This window comes from Pseudophryne corroboree, chromosome 11 (genome assembly GCF_028390025.1).
Source record: "Pseudophryne corroboree isolate aPseCor3 chromosome 11, aPseCor3.hap2, whole genome shotgun sequence".
Taxonomy (NCBI): domain Eukaryota; kingdom Metazoa; phylum Chordata; class Amphibia; order Anura; family Myobatrachidae; genus Pseudophryne; species Pseudophryne corroboree.
This window is the reverse complement of record NC_086454.1, coordinates 352,929,972-352,947,325: the sequence shown is the minus strand read 5'-3', so window position 1 is coordinate 352,947,325 and position 17,354 is coordinate 352,929,972.

Below are 17,354 nucleotides of genomic sequence, written 5' to 3'. Positions count from 1 at the left end.
GTGAAGTAAGAATTCCAGACCTTATAATAAATCCGTGCAGAAGCCGGTTTGCATAACCACCTAACCATAGTTTGGATAACCACCTCGGAGAATCCTTTGGCCCTCAGGAGTGAAGCTTCAAGAGCCATGCCGTCAAAGCCAGCCTGGCCAGGTCCGGGTAGACACAAGGGCCCTCAACGAGGAGGTCTGGACGTTGAGGAAGTAGAAGAGGACACTCTATCAATAGACCCTGGAGGTCTGAGAACCAATGTCGTCTGAGCCATGCTGGAGTGACTAGAAGTAGTATTCCTTCTTGTTTGAACTTCCGTAGTACCCTGGGCAGGAGTGACACTGGAGGGAACACGTAGGGCAGCTCACAGTTCCATGGAATTGCCAGTGCGTCTATGAACGCTGCTTGAGGATCCCTTGTCCTTGATCCGAAGACTGTAACTTTGTGATTGTGTCGAGATGCCATCAGGTCTACATCTGGTAGACCCCACTTGTCCACTAGGAGTTGAAAGACTTCCTGATAAAGACTCCACTCTCTGGCGTGCACGTCCTGACGACTGAGGAAATCCGCTTCCCAGTTGAGGACTCCCGGAATGAACACTGCCGATATTGCCAGCAGATGGCGTTTCACCCAACAAAGGATTTTTGACACTTCACACATTGCCATGTGGCTTTGAGTGCCGCCCTGATGGTTTATGTACGCCACCATGGTGGCGTTGTCTTATTGTACTTGAACAGGCCTGTTCTGTATCAGAGGCAAAGCAACGTCAAAGCATTGAACACCGCCCGCAGTTCCAGAATGTTTATCGAGAGGAGAGTTTCCCCCTTGGTCCACCGACCCAGCACCACGCCCCAACCCCTTAGACTGGCATCCGTAGTCAGTAGGACCCAGTTGGGGGTCCAGAAGGGACGGCCGCTGCTCAACTGCTGGTCCTGTAGCCACCAGCCCAGTGACAGATGAACCTCCGGAGTCAAGGAAGTCAGTTGAGACCTGATCCGATGAGGTAGGCCATCCCACTTGGAGAGGATTAACCTCTGTAGAGGGTGGGAATGAAACGGAGTGTACTCTACCATGTCAAAAGCTGACACCATGAGGCCTAGTACTTGCATCGCCGAGTGTATCGACACTCTTGGGCGAGAGAGGAAATATCTGATCCTGTCCTGAAGTTTCAGGACTTTCTCTGGAGACAGAAACAGTCTTTGGCTTCTTCCAGTTGACGAGCCACCCAGGGGTTTGTAGGAAGCATACCGTCAGTTGCAGATGACTGAGGAGGACATCTTGGGAGTTCGCCAGGATCAGGAAGTCGTCCAGATACGAGAGGATCCTGATTCCCTGACGACGTAGATGAGCCGTCATTCATGGCCATAACCTTGGTGAAGATCCGAACGGCAGAGCCTGGAACTGATAGTGAAGGTTGCCAATAGCAAACCGCAGATATTGCTGATGCAATATGGCAATAGGTATGTGCAGATAAGCATCTTGTATATCCAGGGATACCATATAATATCCGGGTTCCATGGGCAGTACAATAGAGCGCAGCATTTCCATATGGAACTTGGACACTCTCACAAATTTGTTCAGTGATTTGAGGTTGAGTATAGTCTGGAAAGACCCAGTAGGTTTCGGTACTAGATGCAGGGTCGAATAGTATCCTCCACCTCTCTGGGACAGGGGTACCAGCACCACCACTCCTGTATCCAGAAGGGAACGCACAACCAGGTGGAGAGCTTGTGCCCTTCAACAGGTCTGAAGGAATAACCGTCGTGCAGAACTGGTGAGGAGGGCATCTCCTGAAAGAGACTGCGTACCCGTGAGAGACGACTTCCCACACCCATGCATCTGAAGTGGTCTTTAACCAGACCTGGGTGAAAGGCAGAAGTCGGTCTCCCACCCTGGTATCCCCCAGGGGGAGGCCCACTCCGTTATGCAGCAGGTTTGTCTTGTTTGGAAGCAGGCTGACAGGCAGCCCAGGATTGTTTTGCTTTGGGCTTAGTGGTTTTGGGAGCACAAGCTTTTCTCGGGTATGCCTGACCCTTTGCTTTCCCTTGAGGTCGAAAGGACCTAAAAGTGGTACTCTTTGCCTTCTGTGCAGAAGGAATAGTATTCGGGAGAAATGCATTCTTAGCGGCCGCAAAGTCAGTCACAATCTTATTTAGATCTTCCCCAAATAGGATGTCTCCCTTTAAAAGGGAGTACCTCCAAGGTCTTTTTGGAGTCCAGGTCCACCTTCCATGACTTCAACCACAGAATTCGGCAATCCAGAATGGACGTAGTCGACGCCTTGGCCGCCATTACACCTAGCTCAGAGGACGCCTCCTGAATATAATGGGATGTGGTGGTAATATTTATTAACAGTTTCTTATATAGCGCAGCAAATTCCGTGGTGCTTTACAATTGGACACCATGATACAACAAAACTAGGTAATAAACAAACAGTCAGAGGTAGGAAGGCCCTGCTTGCAAGCTTACTATCTATAGGAATAGGAGACAGATATTGGGGGTAATTCCAAGTTGATCGCAGCGGGAATTTTTTTTAGCAGTTGGGCAAAACCATGTGCACTGCAGGGGAGGCAGATGTAACATGTGCAGAGAGAGTTAGATTTGGGTGTGGTGAGTTCAATCTGCAATGTAAATTGCAGTGTAAAAATAAAGCAGCCAGTATTTACCCTGCACAGAAACAAAATAACCCACCCAAATCTAACTCTCTCTGCACATGTTATATCTGCCCCCCCCTGCAGTGCACATGGTTTTGCCCAACTGCTAAAAAAATTCCTGCTGCGATCAACTCGGAATGACCACCATTGTCTGGCAGTATCAGATATATCCTTAGGTAGCTCTTCCTCTATTGCCTGAACCCATGCTTCAATTCCTTTTGCTGCCCAGGAGGCTGCTATAGTGGGTCTATGTACAGCACCAGTAAGGGAGTAAATAGACTTCAGGCATCCCTCCTCACGCTTATCTGTTGGTTCCTTCAGTGAGGTGACAGTGGTGAGAGGCAGAGTAGACGACACCACAAGACGGGTGACATGGAAATCCACCGGTGGTGAATTTTCCCACTTGTTACTCAACTAAGTAGGGATAGGATAACGAGCTAGCATCTTTTTAGACAGGGAGAATTTCGTTCCTGGAGAAGACCAGGGTTCCTGACGTATGTCTACTAAATGGTCAGAATGCGGTAAGACTACTTTAGCTACCTTCTGATGTTTAAACTTATCAGGTTTCTTAGATGCAGTGGTGGGATCTACCTCATCATCAATTTGTATAATCAGCTTAATAGCCTCCACTAGGTCAAGGACATCAACCTGAGTTGTAGGTTCCTCGTCAGAAGCAGCTGTATCAGTGTCTGACGGATCTGTATACTCCCAATCCCCATCAGAAGTATCATCTGAAATATTAGTGGATTGTGAGGAGGAAGCGGCCCGCTTAGATGACCCCTTGACTCCAGAGGGACGTGGGGTAGATTTTTGTCTAACCAAAGATTGATTCAATTGTTGTATCTGGGTAGACAGAGTGTCCACCCAGGCCAGATTTACCACAGGGACAATATGGGGCTGTAATGGCACAGAAGGTTCCATAGGGGACGTAAGGCGTGTCACAAGCGTATTGAGCATATTTCAGAATGCCACCCAAGGTGGCTCCTGATTGGTTACCGGAGCAGAAGGCTGACTGGGCGAGGTATGGAACATATTACACAGACCATCCATCAAAACCTCCACCTCAGGCAAATACTTGGCGCAAGCACTGAATGATGCAGAAGCGTCCGCTGATTTCCCGCCCTTTGTGGTAGACTTATAGTGAATGTAAACGCAGAGCCAGACAAATACAATACCTGCAAATAAATTCCCTATTTATGTGACAGTAAATACAGGACACAAACAGAGAATAAATGCAGTATGAGGTGACTGAGTACACAGTAGAATACACTTAACTGTAAATACTGTGCAGCACTATATACCGGACCCTGACGCACCTAGTCCCTTAGGGTACAGAATACAGTGATAGATATAGCTGGGATACACTGAAAGTGAAAACCACACAGCAGATACAGGCACACACAGTCACAGTGACAATGCAGATAATTATTTTAGTCAGACACTGGACTAGTAAATTTATATATATATATATATGTAAAACCACGGCGCTGATGAATCAGGCAGATTTACAGAGGAGACCTTGCCCTGCAGTCCCGGAGACCAGTCACAGCTACTGTGAGAAGATGGCACCCAGAGTCTCAGTCAGGAAGTGAGGGAGAGTGTAAGGCAGCTCCAGGGTGGGAACACCTGCAGTAGATGGTGCCTGGAGCTGGGGGAGGGGCTACAGGCTAAGCGCCTTATCCCCTATGCTGGTCCTCACCACCGGGTACTATGGAGCCTTATTAAAATGAATCCCTGCCCTGGTGGATATAGTGGGGTCCCTGCACAGCCACAGTGTCCACGCCAGCATCACGGTCCGTCTCCTTAGACCACGACCGGAACATGATTTAATGGCGGGTTCCGCCTGGGGGACCCTCTTACCTCCTCCCTTAGTAGCAGCCACGCGAACCAGGAGAGCGTCTGTGGTGATGTGCCTTGAAACTGCAGCGACTGCCCCGCAAGTACATGGGAACAGAGCCAGCGGGAGTATGCGACGCCGCTGGAGAGGTGATGGAGCCGCAGCACAGTATGTCACACTGACATATAATAATAATAATAATAATAATAATAATAATTTTATTTATATAGCGCTCTTTCTCCAATAGGACCCAAGGCGCTTAACAGATACATAGCATAATATAGTACAGAAAATAATTAAGTACATTTTCATAAAATACAGAAGCATGAAGATACTAAAAGGGACATTATGGAAATGCTTGAGTAAACAGAAAAGTTTTGAGTCTACTTTTGAAGGATTCTATAGTTGGGGCCTCTCGCACTGTGCGGGGAAGTGAGTTCCATAGAGTCGAAGCAGCATGAGTAAAAGCTTGACCCCCAGATGAATTACGGTAGATTCTAGGTACTGCTAAAAGTCCTTCATCTACAGATCGCAGTAATCGAGTGGGGCAGTATGGGGTCAGAAGCTGTTTCAGGTACCTTGGGCCTTGGTCATGTAATGCTTTGAAACTCAGTAAGCCAATCTTGAAGATGATTCGCCATCGTACAGGCAGCCAGTGAAGGGAGTAGAGGATGGGTGTTATGTGGCTAGAACGGGGCTGGTTGGTTAATAGCCTGGCAGCTGTGTTTTGCACCAGCTGTAAGCGTTGCAATTCTTTTGCTGGTAGACCAAGGTAGAGGGCATTACAGTAGTCTAAACGAGATGATACAAATGCATGTATGACTTTTGGCATATCATCTGAGGGGATTAAGTGCTTGATTCTGGCTATGTTCCTCAGGTGAAAGAATGAGGATTTGATTGTGGCTGATATTTGATGTTTAAGTGTCAAGCCACCATCCAGGACAACGCCAAGATTCCGCACACGATCACTGGTCTGTAATTCTGAATCCCCGAGTGTAAGTCCAGTTGGTTGGCTATGCTGCAGTCTTGCCCTTTGATGTTGCGGTCGTATCATAAGGACCTCTGTTTTATCCGGGTTCAGTCGCAGCCAACTGGCGCTCATCCACTCCAGTATTTCAGCTAGACAGCCATTTAGGGTTGCTATTGGGTTATCAGTGCCCGGAGCAAAGGACAAATACAGTTGTGTATCATCTGCATAGCAGTGGTAGACCAGGCCATGGCGCCTAATTATTTCGCCCAATGGGAGCATGTATACTGCAAAAAGCATGGGGGATAGTATATAACCTTGTGGGACACCACATGGCAATGGCACTGGTGGTGATGAGTATAATCCAGATGATACTCTCTGTGACCTGCCTGTGAGAAATGATTTGAACCAGCTTAGGACTGTGCCATCCAGACCACAGAAATGTATCAGTCGCTCAATCAGAAGCCCATGGTCCACGGTATCAAATGCTGCCGAGAGATCCAGAAGGATTAGTATTGAACAGTAACCCCTGTCTTTTGCCATCAGAAGATCATTTAACACACACACCAGGGCTGTTTCAGTGCTATGTCTTCTCCTGAATCCTGATTGAAATGGATCATAAATATCATGGGTTGTCAGGCGGGTTTCCAGTTGATTTGCAACGACTTTCTCAATAACCTTTCCTAGGAAAGGAAGGTTTGATACCGGTCTGTAGTTGGTCATGCAGTCGGGATCTAAATTAGGTTTTTTAAGAAGCGGTCTAACAATTGCTTCCTTTAGGGGTCCAGGAAAAATGCCTGTCTGCAAAGAGCATTGAACAACTTTTGTAAAGACAGGACCAATTATATCCATACAACCTATTAGAAGCTTGGATGAGGCTGGGTCCAGATCACAGGTGGTGGGACGCAAAATCCGAGCAATTTCAGCAGTGTCCTTTACATCCACTGGATCAAAGCTGGTCCATGAAGGCAGCTAGCTTATATTGGCAGGCTTTGTAGTTTGGCACTCCTTTGATGGCACTGTGGAGATTCCAGCCCGGATGGTGGATATTTTATCTGCAAAGAAGTTTGCAAACTCGTTGCATCTTGCCTGGGAGAGGGTCTCATCAGTCTGCAGGCATGCTGGCTTGCAAAGCATCTCCACTGTGCGGAAAAGTTGAGCTGGCCTATTGTTTGCTGGGGATGCAGTCAGTTTACTTCCAATCAAAATACAGACGTTCAAAATCCCGACACCAATTGACCAATGGTCAAAATCCCGACAAGGTCAAAATCCCGACATGGACAAAATACCGACATTTAAAATACCGACAAGGTCAAAATACCGACATGTAAATTGCTGACAGGTCAAAATACCGACATGAGTTTTTCATGATTTTTTTCATTGAAACAGACTTGTTCATACTTTACCATCCCAGTGGACCTGGAGGGGGAATATAATAGTGTGCCGAGCGCAGCGAGGCACCGTGCCCGAAGCATGGCGAGCGCAGCGAGCCATGCGAGGGGACGCGGTACACTTTATATGGTGTCCATGTTGACTTATGTCGACATACACACAAAAAAACATCAAAAACTGCATGTCGGTATTTCGATCTGTCGGCATTTTACATGTCGGTATTTTGACCTTGTCGGTATTTTAAATGTCGGTATTTTGTCCATGTCGGGATTTTGACCTTGTCAGGATTTTGACCATCGGTCAATTGGTGTCGGGATTTTGAATGTCGGTATTTTGATTGGAGGTATTTCATACCGATCCCGTTTGCTGCTGTGATCTCATTTGACAGGAACTGTGCTTTCTTACGAGTGATTGTCGATTGATATTCTACGTTATGCTTTATTAGTTTTAATTTCGTCATCCACTAGGTCAGTCTTCCTCCATCGTCTTTCCAGTCTACGCCCCCTTTTCTTGAGCTCACTAACACTGTTGTCGAACCATGGAGCTTGACGTTGTGGTTTACGAGGTCTTAAACGCACAGGGGCGATAATATCAATTGCAGCCATAACATCCCTATTATAATAACGGACTAGGGAACAGGAATCTTCACAGGCACCCAGTATAGCAGAGAGATCCAGATTTGCTGCAAGAGCCTGGGGAGTCATACCCCTCCTTGGACGATACCTGGTCAACTCCACAGGCAGAGATCTTAATTGAGGGGTTGCAACTGAGAACCAGAGGGAGTAGTGGTCTGACCAGATGACTGGGTTTATTTTTAGGTCAGTGACTTCTAATCCAATCTGAAAGACAAGGTCCAGAGTGTGACCACTTTTATGTGTGGCAGAAGGAATGACCTGTGTGAAGCCCAGAGCATTCATTGTGCACAGGAGGTCTTGGCCAAGGCGTGAGAGCTCATCATCCACCCATGCATTGAAATCCCCGAGGATGAGCCATCTTTGATGTTCCAGAACCAGGCCAGCGACAGTGTCTGCAATTTCTTGCAGAAATATCTTTCCATCTCCAGGTGGCCGGTAAATGAGAAGTACTCTGAAACCTAATCCTGTCGAACTCCTGGCAGCAATGCACTCAAATGAGCGAGTAGTTTCAATAGGGTGGACTCTAAGTTTAAGTATGAAGTGCTGCAGCCCTTGAAGTCTTCTAAAAAGCTTTTTCAGGGCTGCCTACAGTAGAGTAGTCCCTCTGTTAATTGACCTGCTTCATGCAGGCACCAACTGTAAAACTGAGCTCCAGTGCCTGGAGGCGGGGTTATATAGAGGAGTCCCCGCAATGCATTCTGGGACAGTCTAAAGCTTTAGCCTATTGGTGCCTCTGGATCAAGATCCATCTCTACACCCCAATCTATTCCCTGTGGAACACAGTGTACCCGCTGAGGAAATGGGTAGTCAAAATATGCAAATATTGATATTACACACTGTATTGTTGTGACCAATATTTATCATACTAGGATGGCCATAGACCATCGATGATTCTAGATCAGGGAGCAATGCCACACATGTTCAGAAGAAACTTTTGTGCAGGAACTGTTTCTCCAGCAAAGCTTCTTCTGTGCATGCACAGCTATTCAATAGCAGGAACCACTGATGGTAGATAGTAGCATAGTATGTAATGTAACCATCAGTGGTTCCAGCTGAAACATCCACCAACGGCAACCATCAATGGAGAAACTATCGATGACCATCCCTATATAGGTACACCACCGATAATCCGGCACCCTTGGTTCCAAGCACTGTGCCACAGTGAGTTCGTCACAGTTGCCCGGAGGCAAGTTCACATACCAGTTGCCCCCCCCCTTATATTTAGATAACTATATGTATGTATGTGTGTGTGAGTGTGTGTGTGTGTGTGTGTGTGTGTGTGTGTGTGTGTGTGTGTGTGTGTGTGTGTGTGTGTGTGTGGAGTGTTCTGAATTTTTTTATATATACTTTTTTTAGACATTTCATTGTCTTTTATTTTAAATCGCACATTACCCAGGATTAGAACCCACTGACAGCAGACACTTTACTGGTGGAGCTATTTGCTCCAGTACAGGAAGCATGAGAATTGTAACTATATGAAGTTATGTGTAATTGTCAGAGAAGTAACTTCATATAGTGAAAAGATAGCGGCAGTCATCAATTAACTTACTTCAATGGTGTCACAGAATGCGGGGAGAAGAGCCCCCCTTCAGAGCAGGAGCCCGGCGGCAGATGACTCCGTTGCCTCCCAGAGTTCTGCCTCTGCTGTGCCAGAGTATCTGTTTTGCCAGATTATTGGTGATACATACATCCCAATGTATATATTACAATTAGAGATGAGTGGGTTCGGTTCTCCGAGATCCGAACCCCCCCGAACTTCACCTATTTTACACGGTTCCGAGGCAGCCTCGGATCTTCCCGCATTGCTCGGTTAACCCGAACGCGCCCGAAAGTCATCATCCCGCTGTCGGATTCTCGCGAGATTCGTATTCTATATAAAGAGCCGCGCGTCGCCGCCGCCATTTTCACTAGTGCATTGGAGATTGAACGGAGAGGATGTGGCTGCGTTCTCTCCCTGAAAAGCTCCGTAATCTGTGCTCAGTGTGCTGAAAATATATTCGTTCTCTGCCTGAAAAGCTCCATATCTGTGCTCAGTGTGCTGAAAATATCTATTCTCAGTGTGCTGCATTGTGGGGACTGGGGACCACCAGTATATAATTATAGTAGTACAGTACAGTAGGCCATTGCTGTATCTTGCAGCTCTGTGTCAAGTATACTATCTCTGTGCTGCATTATTGTGAGCAGTATATAGTAGGACAGTGCAGCATTTTGGTGACCAGCAGTATACATATAGTACAGTACAGTAGGCCATTGCTGTATCTTGCAGCTCTGTGTCAAGTATACTAGTATCCATATCTGTGCTGCATTATTGTGAGCAGTATATAGTAGGACAGTGCAGCATTTTGGTGACCAGCAGTATACATATAGTACAGTACAGTAGGCCACTGCTGTATCTTGCAGCTCTGTGTCAAGTATACTATCTCTGTGCTGCATTATTGTGAGCAGTATATAGTAGGACAGTGCAGCATTTTGGTGACCAGCAGCATACATATAGTACAGAACAGTAGACCATTGCTGTATCTTGCAGCTCTGTGTCAAGTATACTATCTCTGTGCTGCATTATTGTGAGCAGTATATAGTAGGACAGTGCAGCATTTTGGTGACCAGCAGTATACATATAGTACAGTACAGTAGGCCATTGCTGTATCTTGCAGCTCTGTGTCACTTCTAGTATCCTGATCAGTGCTCAATATCTGCTGCATTGTTGTGACCCGTATGTAATGTAAACTGTACTGTGCGACGTGTGTTATACACCTGGGGATTTTATACATCCTGTAATCTGTACTGAGCGATGTGTGAGATACACCTGGGGATGGTACACCCTATATACTGTACTGTGTGATGTGTGAGATACACCTGGGGATTATACACCCTATATTATTATTATTATTATTATTATTATTATTATTATTATTATCCTTTACTTATATGGTGCTACAAGGGTTTCGCAGCGCCCAAATACAGAGTACATAAATAATCAAACAGGAAAACAGCAACTTACAATTGATGACAGTAAAGGATAGTGATGGCTAACCTTGACACTCCAGCTGTTGTTGAACTGCACATCCCAGCATGCCCTGCATCAGTTTTAGCATGGTCAAATAGCAAAACGGTAGCAGGGCATGCTGGGACAGTGGCGGATCCAGGGGAGGGGCACACAGGCACGTGCCCCCCCCTGTCATTTCTAGCACTTTTATATCTTCAAGCGTGAGCAGCAGCAGCACTCCGCTGCTGTCTCCGTCACGAATATTAGAGCCGGCGGGCACTAGGACCCGCCGCGGCACTACACAGCAGAACGTCAGAGAGCTCTGATTAATAGCTCTCTGTGCAGTGTAATAATGGGAGGTGACTGAGGGGGAGCTGTTGCGCACATCCTACTGCAGCAGCCAGCTCCTCTCCTGCTACTGTACTGCGGAGCGTCCTGTCTCCTCTGCCCCTACTTCTACCTGTACTTTCTGTAGTCTGTATGTACAGTACAGTGGTAGTCTGGAGGAGTCTCTCACTGCCACCTCACATGTGCCGAGCAGTGAGTCATCAGCTCTAAGTAAAGGTCAGTCTAGTGAGAGAGTGAGTGTGAACCCTGTGGTTGTGCAGGAAGTGTGTGTCTGAGTGAATAATGTGACAGTCTGCAGTCATTGTGTGTCTGAGTGAATAATGTGACAGTCTGCAGTCATTGTGTGTCTGTGTGGGGGAAGTGACAGTCTGGAGTTATTGTGTGTCTGTGTGGGGGAAGTGACAGTCTGGAGTTATTGTGTGTCTGTGTGGGGGAAGTGACAGTCTGGAGTTATTGTGTGTCTGTGTGGGGGAAGTGACAGTCTGGAGTTATTGTGTGTCTGTGTTGGGGAAGTGATAGTCTGGAGTTATTGTGTGTCTGTGTGGGGGAAGTGACAGTCTGGAGTTATTGTGTGTCTGTGTGGGGGAAGTGACAGTCTGGAGTTATTGTGTGTCTGTGTGGGGGAAGTGACAGTCTGGAGTTATTGTGTGTCTGTGTGGGGGAAGTGACAGTCTGGAGTTATTGTGTGTCTGTGTGGGGGAAGTGACAGTCTGGAGTTATTGTGTGTCTGTGTGGGGGAAGTGACAGTCTGGAGTTAGTGTGTGTCTGTGTGGGGGAAGTGACTGAAGGGTTAACTCTTCTGTCTTTGTAAATATTACTTTTTATATGATCAATTTCCTTATAATAGTTACAGTGTAAAAGTGAATATTTCTACCTCCCTAATGAAGGGTTAAAACATGCTATATGAACTGTTATGTGTTTGCATAGATACGTACTACCCTGTGTCGGGTACCTTTATCTGCTCATACAATACCAGGCTTGTATGTGTCTGCTTTTCAAGGACAGTTCCATACCAGATGAAACCTGTTTTTTTTACTTCTGTGTGTTACCAAATATCCTGTACTACAGACTTTGTTAAATGTTTTGAGAAACTTGTAGAAAACCCATATATGGACATCCGCCTTATCAATTCTGCCTGGTAACTACTAACGAGCCAATGAGAGTGTAGCAACATGTCAGTTACACCCATATACGTTGTCTTTTATACTTTTGTTAAACGAACAATAAACAGTGTGAATCTTTACTGCTTGTGTTGTGCATGTAACTCATAGCATGAAGGTTTACACTCACAGACGTCTAAGAGGCCATCACATCGAGGGTTAAAGAATAGAGGGGCGAATCCTTTCAAGTGGGGGCTACGTCCGCGATTCAGTGATCGTCCCTGAATGGTAAGATAGAGAATTTATTGTCTGTCTTTGCCATACGGGATTGCGGTCATACACTGAAGCTGAATCCGTGTCAGTGTTCTGGGAACACGTGACCAAACATCTTTAATGTCTGGGACTTAAAGATACGTCTGAGAAGGGACCAGGGGTCCAAGCGCAATTCTCCAAAGACGTTAGTATCTGGGATACTTAAAATAGACCTGGGAGTCTATACATAACGTGACGTTAGTATCTGGGATACTTAAAAATAGACCTGGGAGTCTATACGTAACGTAGAGAATACCTCGATTTGATCGTCTATATATTCTTGTATGTTTGTAGTGAGATAAGTTCTTATATTTGGTCCAGACGGCTGGTAAGTTTTCGTCTGCCAGATATCTTTACTCAAACACTTTTCCTGCTTCCTGTTTAAAACGCTGTATTTTTCTGACATCTTGTACGAATGGTAAGTATCGTACACGTCAAAAGATTTCATGTTCTCACTATACAGATAATATTGTGATATTGTCAATGACTAATTAACTGGTTAGCTGATGCATGTATCGTAAGTAGAGTGTTGTATATCTTAGATATTTTCTTTTAAAGTTGTACTGTTGATTTATATTACTGTCTGACAATGGGCTCTAGTCAGAGTAAAAAAAACTACATATCCCCCGCCCCTCCCTGGTGAGACATGCAAGATGTATGTCGCCCGCAACTCTACCTCAGAGTATTACTTAGTTAACCCATGGGTGGATAATTTAGCGGGATGGACAGAGAAAGCAGGACAGGACCCATTCCTACGGGAAGGCAGTAATTACCTTTTCTATATGGAGGATTAAAAAAAAATGTCAGTTCCCAACAGCACAGAAGCGAAGCAGTGAGAAACTGTAAATCTTTGAAATCCCTCTCGCCTCCCCCTTGCATTCCAATGTATCCTGCGCTCGGAGACACAGATCTCTTGGCAGCAGTAACCCTTTCACACCAGATGGGATTGCCTCCAGCTCCACTGCTAGAAAATGCGTCCACTAGCTCTATCCCTAACGCACCAATAACCCAGAGTTTAGATAATAGTAAAACACTGTCCCAAGCCCACTATTACCCTCGATGGCTGTATATCTTATTTGCGCAAAGCTTGCAAAGGACGCAGCTATACACATATGAAGGAAGTCTTTAAAACCCGTGCTCCTTTGCCTGTGCTTTTTTGCCTGTCACTGTAGCTTGTAAACAGAAACCTTCGGAGTCTGTTACTGAGTTTTGGAAAAGGTTTAAGGACTGCTGGACAGATGACGCTGGCTTACCTTTGCTTAACTCAGAAAGCTTACTCATTTCCACCTTCATTAACAACCTTCTGTCATAGTTTCTGTTAAGCAAAACGTCTCTTCCTGGATTTCTGATAGTACGATAGATTTAAAAAGAAAAACATTTATATGAGAAAGAGGCTGCAGGGTGTTTTGATGTAAAGAAACCTGCACTCACTCATAACTATCAGAACTCCAGACGCTTTGACAGACAGAACCAACCCCGCAGTCAGGGAAGATTCCAAAGACCCCGCGCACTGACGGGGCCCGGAGGAGGGTATCCCAGCCTTTATTCAACTCACCCGTCATAGTAAAGATTCACCTCTGCTGCCACTTATTATAAATGGAAGTAAAATTCCCTTTTTAGTGGACAGCGGTGCAACAACCAGTGTTTTGTGTTCTGACCTATGCAGTATCCCCTCTCACCAGAAAAGATAGAAGGTCTCCGCCCCATGATACAGCAATTCTTACAACAGGGTATTCTCAGACATATTGTATCACCATACTGTACTCCTGTGAACCCTGTTGCCAAAGCTGATGGCAGTATAAGATTTGTACAGAATCTCAGAGCGATCAATCAGCCAATTGTCCCAATTGCACCAATTGTTCCAGATGTAAACTCACTCATTTCTGCAATCCCTGCAGATGCTGCGTTCTTCTCTGTAATTGATTTGAAGAATGCCTTTTTCAGAATACCTGTAGATTCACAGACACAATTACTTTTTGCCTTTTCTTTTGAGGGTAAACAACTTACCTGGTGCAGATTATTGACGCACCTGTTGTCTCCAGGCCACATTGAGGCCCTGGCAACCTCACCATGGTTCAGTCCTGCTACAGTATGCAGATGATCTGCTGCTCTGTAGTAAAACTGAGGAGGCCTGCCGAGAGGATGGTGTTTCATTACTAAACTGGCTTTGTGAATGTGGACACAAGGTGTCCAAAATAAAAATGCAATGGTGTAAAAAGCATGTTGATTACTTAGGTTTTGTGCTCACTCAGGGAGAGAGGAAAGTCAGTCCACAACGCATACAGTCTGTATTGGGCCTGGTCACCCCAACTACCCAGAAGGAACTACTGTCCTTCCTGGGTATGGTAAATTACTGCAGACAGTGGATATCTGATTGCTCCTATTATGATAACATTTTGAGACAAGCCACACTGAAGGACAAACCTAAAACTGTACAATGGTCACAAGAAATGTTAACTGCATATGAAAGTTTAAAATGTATGTTGATGAAAAGTCTGGCACTTGGCCTCCCCAATTATGTACTACCTTTCCATCTATATGCAAGGGACAATTGTAAAACCATGGCGGGGGTGCTCACACAGTTTCATGGAGGGAAGTTGCGCCCCGTGGCATTTTTTTTCCAAACTCATGCCAGTGTCTGTGCAAGGTATGCCTGCCTGCCTCAGGGCTTTGGCAGCCTGTGCAATGGTTGCAGAAATGGCCACTACCCTCACTTTAGGCCACATCACAGTACTCCACACCACACATGATGTCCTGGCAATACTTAAAGGCTTACACACAGCACATGTCAGCACAACGCCTTAGTGGATATGAAGTACTCCTTTTGAGTAACCCTACCCTTACCATCAAGTACACTGCTAGTTCTTCTGGCCCTGCACCCATTCTCAATGCCCTTTTAGGCTTGAAAGGTCCCGAGGATGAACCACCCGACCTACATGACTGTGCTGCTTCCATTGAAGCTGAAACTTCTCCCAGACTTGACATGTCTCCCGTTCCCATACCAGGCGCAGACATAGTTTTTGTTGACGGCTCTTGTAGTAGGCCCAATGACAATACATACCAGGCTGGCTATGCCATTGTCACCCTCCCTGACACTGTGTTGGAAACCCTGCCAATACCTTATCAGTCCGCGCAAGCTGCAGAACTCATTGCACTCACTAGAGCATGTCCCTCCCTTGACAACGTCCATCTGCTCACTCAACTTCAAGCTGCTGCGACTATACTGATCTCTCCGACTGGACTTACCCAATTCTGCAGAAAAAATCCTAAATCAGGATTAATCTGCAAAGAGGGGAAACCCTGTATACCCCAGTCCAGTGCCCCTTTGCTCGTTGCCCAGTGCTGTGGTGTTGGTCACCGTGGTGAAGCCACAACACTCCTCCTACTAACCAATGATTTTTATGTTACTAATGCCAAATCACTTGTGGACCAGTATGTTAGCAGATGCATCACTTGCCTCAGGAACAACCCTAATAAAGCTAAACACCAGCATCTTGAATACCCCACAGAAAACTCTAGGATACTCACCCTTTGAAATACTAATGGGTAGACCCTTTTCCTACACCCTGGGCTAAGAAACCACTAGTAATACAGGAAGGAGATCTAGAACTCATCAGAGAAGAGTATGTCAGGTCCCTGATAACAAAACTGAATGAAATTGAACATGAGGTTGTTTGTAAAAACCCTTTGAATCCACAGGAACCTACACACCCCTTTAAAGTCGGAGACAGAGTCGTGGTGAAGGTGCTCCCCAGGAACAAGAGCCCAGGAGACTTCACCTATGGTCTAGAGACAGAGGTCGTAGCAGTTACCCGAACAGCAGTCCTGACAGAGGAAAGTCCTACCTGGATCCATGCATCCCGAGTAAAAAAGGTTCCTAGACCAGACCTAGAGAGGGAAGCAAGTGATTCCAGTGAGGTACGAACCGGGGCAGACAGCCCTGACCTCCCACCTAGCGAAGACAGAAGAACAGAAAACGATGAAGAACCTGCCCCCTATCTCTATCCTGGGGACTATCTCGATAGCCCTACTGGCCCTCATTCACCTCACAATATGTGAAGTCGACATCACACAAACAGATGGGGTCCCCACCTTGTGGTACAATTCCTCCAATACACACGTAGCCACATACATCCTTGATTATTTCATGTTCCCTAAACTTGCTGACAACAAACATTTCATACAGCAGAAAAGAAAATCAGGGATGTCTGAGACAATGTACATTTGTGTCACTGATGAATGGTGGATGGAAATATCCTATCATGGATCCAACTGTGATTACTGGGAATCTGTGGGGTGGAATACAGGAGCAGATTGGAAATATGGCCCATCATTTGCAAAAAATAGATGGAGCAAATATGGAGTACCCCTACTTTCTAGACTATCCATTCATAAGATGGATGAAGGCCCAAATTCATACAGGTTTAGACTAAACATAGTGAACCCTAGCAGAAGCGACAATGAGACTTATGTACTTGGTATATGGTGGCAAGCAGGGTACTATAGTGCAAGGCAAATGTTTTATTTGTGGGACATGTATAAAAACCCAAAATACCAGCCTAAAATTGCTCCCCAAAACAAACCTTTAAAGCCCCATATTGCCACTTCTAAAGATATGGTGGCTATTACTAACCCTACCTTTGAAGACATCCTAGCTATTGAAACTGGTTTCTCTGACATTAATTTTTGGTTGGAATGGATGAAGTATAGTGCTAACAAACACAATAAAAGCAACTGTTATGTCTGTGGCAAATCTAAGCCCCACCTAGGTACAGTGCCCCTTAATATACCCCTAGAACAGGAAAATTGTTTTTTTCAGCCTTTTTAATGACACCAAAACAAATGACAGTCAGTGCGAAATGTGGAAAAGGGAATATCCCATATTGTCAAAAAAATCCCAACCCAGGAAGCACCATAACCATATATGCTGGAAACTATACCTGTTATACATCTAACACCACCACAGGGAGAAATTTAAAAACCTTCCCACCAGGGTATTGTGCAAATAAAAGAACAACTGTTTTAGTCAACCAAACTAGATCATTAGGCGACATTTATTACATATGTGGGGATATGAAGCTTAGAATTAAATTAGACACACCATGGTATGGTGAGTGTGCCCTGGCCAAAGTCA